Here is a 4,998-nt window from a genome sequence, read left to right as displayed (position 1 = left end):
CTTAGCTAGAGCTACAAATACTTTAGAAGGACCTTCATATCTGCAAGAAACTATATTGTTAATGCCACCTCTTAGCAATAGCTAAAAGTAAAGCCACAATAAAGAAGTGAACCAGGCAATAACTTTTTCTTTTAAATGGTAGGTTGCTTTGATATAAGTTTACAAGAGGGTAAACACAATGTGCTGAGCATAAAGTTATTTTATGAATTTCATTCAAAACATGTACGGCAGTGGTGACACAGCTTCTGTTGATATACAGTGTAATGAAAGTGAATAGGCCGTCAGTCTCTTACACTATCCATCACTAACACTATGGCCAAAATCTTTTATGTTTGAAAGAAGAAATAAAACTCCCATGGTTGTCAGAGCAAATTAACAATTTAAAAACATACAAATAATAATAATAATAAATAAATAAAGCCAACAACGGCCCAAAAATAAATATTTTTGACATGTCAGATGACCACTATACTGCCTTACAGGCCCTCTCGGAACATCATCGTGATGGACCATACCAAGTTTTGTAGAGATTCGCCATTGCTTTGTAAAATACTGCATTTTACAACAAAATTTCAAATAAGCGACGCCCACAAAGATGATCACATTTTGAAAATCGTTTAACGAAAAACATATCGTTTAGAAAACGCAGGGAAAGATAGTTGGAACAAAGAAAATTGCCTATAACTTTTGACCACTTGGTGACGCTTTCACAAGCTGTATATAAGGCAGTCAAAATTTGCGACTGCGATGACATGCACCATGTTTTGTTTCAATACATGAAAATTTGCAAAGATACAGCATCAAATCCATTTGACCATATTCGTAGACTAGCTATATGAGACCGGATTGGCCTATTGAAAATTATTTTCTTTTGTCTGCAGTGTCTCTAGATGATGCACACCAAATTTCGTACAAATCGGGCAAACCGGCTAGCTCGAAAAAGTATTTTTTTGGAAAAACTCAATTTGGAAGGAAAATTTTCATTACGAAAAATTATGTCATATGGTGCATTCGAATTAGCTTGATTCAAGGGTTCAGAGGAAAATAATAATTTTATTTGTACGATGTATGGTTCAAAAGTTATATACAAAAACATAAATGGAAGTTTGGACTGTTGTTGGCGCCATGGAGTTTGGGATAGATACTCCTTATTTGCCATGGCAACAATTCACACTGTCATCTACTATATTTGTGTGCCAAATCTCACAACTTTCCCATGTGCGGTTCTATGGGCTGCCATAGACTTCCATTGCAGTAGAAGTGTGAGAATAATTATAGGAACACTAACGCAATATGTCTCTACACCTCTTCATGGCTTGACCCCTAATAATACGAACACTAATGGAAGCAATTGGTGTCTTCGTCACTTCTTGGCTTGACCCCTAATAATACTAACACTAACCAAAGCAATAGGTGTCTACACCACTTCGAGGGAAACCTTTATGACTTCCACAAAACACAAAAGAAAATATTGTAAAGAAAGTTGGTAACCGAACAGCACAGGACCTAGTTCACTTCTATGGTATGGACACAAAACAAATGCAAGTGAATGGGGTCCGGTAAACAACATTTTTCAAAATATAGGTTCATACCAAGGATCTTAATTATAGAGGGTAAGTGCTGATCTTGGCGCTCTCTCTCATACTGTGTCACAGACAGATTCAGGCCACACAGCATTGCATTTTCAGATTCCTAACAAACCCTGTAATAATACTGGAGTTAGAGCTTTTCCTGCAGAAACAGCAAAATAACACGCAAGGGAGATGCCTTTTCACTTTAATTAGATGTCAGAAAGACTAAAGTCATCAGAGAATCAGGGATCTGATCAATGCACTGCAATGCATTTGGTGAACAGCTGTCCTTCAATGATCAAATTGCGAAGACAATGTGGTCATGCTGATATGCCTTATTTAAAATTAAAAAGGTTAGACCCTATCTCACTGAGCATGCGGCACAACTCCTTGTCTAAGCCCTTGTAATCTCAAGGTTGGACTGCAATTCTCTACTTGCTGGTCTTCCACATCTCTCACAACCTTCAAAAAACTACTTAAAACCCATTTCTTCTGTGAATACTTGACGGACAAATGTCAAAAAAATACTAGCCCCCTCTAGCCCTAAATGACTGCTAAATGACTAAATGTAAATGTATGCATTTAGGCTGTGAAATCAAAAGTCCGGTGAATGAGAACGGGAATAATTGTGAGATGGGGCTGATGCTGTCGTGGTCCCGGTCCCTCCGTACCTCTGCCCCCGGTGCCCCCTCCTCATCTGCCCCCCGCAGATGAAGGTTTCATCCCAGGACATCGGGCGCAGCGCCCGCCACACGATCGTTTATGGCAGATGTCGCTACTTGCCCGACGCCTCCTCTGATGTCAGCAGTGGGTTCTGTCCCTGCGGGCCATTCATATCCCGGACAATCTCGATCAGACAGCCGACGGGCTTTCTCGAGAGGTCGCTCCGCGGAAGTTGCCGACTCCATCCCCGCGGTCCAGCTCATTGGGAGCAGTGCGGTCAGGCACAGGTGGTCTGTTCGCCCCCCTGCACACCTCCCATTGCCCGCTAGGGTACTCGCTGACCGAGACCTCCTCGGTACGGATGCCTTTGTGCACAGCTGGCTGCAGGAAAGGCGGGAGTACATCTTCCCCTCCAGTGTGCCTCCCCGCACAAGTACTGTGCGGAGCCAGGGTAGCTAGTTGCGCCCGATTGGCCCAACCAGACTTGGCTCTCAGAGCACATGCTCTGATGGCCACTGCCCTATGGCGTGAAGGGCATGATCTGGCACCCGAGACCAGACCTCTGGAACCCAATATCTGGATCCTGGATGGGACTAGGAGATCCAAAGTGACCTGTCTCCTGCTCTAGTGAGCATGGTCACTCAGGCAAGAGGACCACCACTAGGCAACTATAAGTGGCACCTCTTCTTGCCCTGCTGCGCTTCCTGCAGCACAGAGTGCCCCGATCTGTGTCGTGCTGGGCAGCACGACCCGTTCAGCAGATTCCTGGGGGGGGGCGGTGGGAGCTAATCCCCTCGTCTGCTATCCGTACCTTCCTGGGACCTTAACATGGTCCTGGTGGGTGTGCGTAAGGCCCTGTTCGAGCCCCTGGAGAACCCGTGTCTACCTGTTCTCTTATGATGAAGACACTTCTCCTGTCGGCGCTCCATCAGGAGTCTAGGGGATAACCACGCACTCTCCGTTTCCAGCGGGGGCCTAGAGTTGGGAAACCCCACATGGGTTAAACCCCAACCTGGCCACATGCCCAGGGTCCCCACCATTTCCGCCACAGACTATGTGGTGGGAAACCTGCAGGAGCTCCCCCTGGGTGGAAGTCCCAACCCTTTCCCTGTCGTTTCCTGTACGCGCCCTGCACCTCTACTCGGACCGAAAACAGAGCTCTCGCACTGAGCAGCTCTTTGTCTGTGTCAGGGTACAGCTGGGAGGCTATCTCCAAACAGAGACCGGCGCACTGGATCGTGGACGCCATCCCTTGGCTTACTGATCTCAGGCCCTTGCCCACGATCCGCCGGGGTGCAGCCTCCTCGAGAGCCTCCAAAGTCGAGAGACTGACAGCAAGGGAACGTCTTGGTTACGTATGTAACCTCGGTTCCCTGATGGAGGGAAAGAGACGTTGTGTCCATCATGCCAAGAGCGCTGCGCCATCTCCAAACAGAGACCGGCGCACTGGATCGTGGACGCCATCCCTTGGCTTACTGATCTCAGGCCCTTGCCCACGATCCGCCGGGGTGCAGCCTCCTCGAGAGCCTCCAAAGTCGAGAGACTGACAGCAAGGGAACGTCTTGTTTACGTATGTAACCTCGGTTCCCTGATGGAGGGAAAGAGACGTTGTGTCCATCATGCCAAGAGCGCTGCGCCGGCCCGCTGCAGCGAACGAGAGTGCCTCTCGAGTTCTTCAGCCCAAAAAGGTGAATGGGCACCTTTCATCCGTCCCATCCACCAAGTTCATTGGCCTTTTCAAGTAGAATCAGAGATCGCAGGTCAAACCCCATTCTGTCAGTCTCAACACAACATATCGTTCCCTCCATCAGGGAACCGAGGTTACATACGTAACCGAGACGTTTTCTTGTAATAATGGCTTTAAATAATCTTTGGGGGGCCTAATTTGATGTATGATTCATTTGATTAACTAATCGCTGCATCTAGTAATTAATTGGATTAAAGGGGTCATATGGTGTGAATATGTGTTTTTCTGTGTCTTTGGCCGTTATAAGTTGCCCATGCATGTATAAGACACGTAAAATTGCAAAAATGAAAATGTCGGAATAAAAGATGCATTCTATCTGAAAGCGAATGCTCACCCAAACCTCACTGAAACGCCTCGTGTAACCACACACCCACAAATCAACATCAGAATGATGTATGATTTGACTAAAATGGCCAAAATTTATACGCAAGTAAGGTGGGCGTACCTGGCCATCCAATGGCTTTGGAACCTGATGTTTCAAATATGGTAAGAGGCGTTACATTGCTGTCATGTGCTTACAGTATTTGACCAATCACTACGCACCGGTTAACTGGCCAATCATAGCACACCATGCTTTTCAGAAGTCTGTATCAAATCTGTGCTTTTTAGAGAGGCGGGGCAAAGAGGAGATACAAACATGCACGTTATGTGGAAGATACAGCATTTTGAATCTTAAATAGTGTTTACACATTACATTAGATCTAAACCAAACGATAAATTTCGTTTTAGCCGTGTCATATGACACTTTTAACATACTTGCTTGACAGCCCTAGTTAATATATTGTTTTGCCGATACTGTATGACCCTAAAAATTTTGATGTATGCATGTAGAAACATACATTTTAGTGGGTGCACAATTTTTATCTCTTTAATGAGAGATTTGAATATGTGATATATAAAAATTATTACATTCTCTATAATTAATACTTTAATCACTAAATTGTTTTCGAAACAAAGCTTCCAGCTTCTCTCTCCAGTTCTTCATTTGTCCTTCAATGTTATTACATGACAAATGTT

Source organism: Barbatula barbatula, assembly GCF_947034865.1.
Source record: "Barbatula barbatula genome assembly, chromosome: 16".
Taxonomy (NCBI): Eukaryota; Metazoa; Chordata; class Actinopteri; order Cypriniformes; family Nemacheilidae; genus Barbatula; species Barbatula barbatula.
This window is presented reverse-complemented; position numbering follows the sequence as displayed.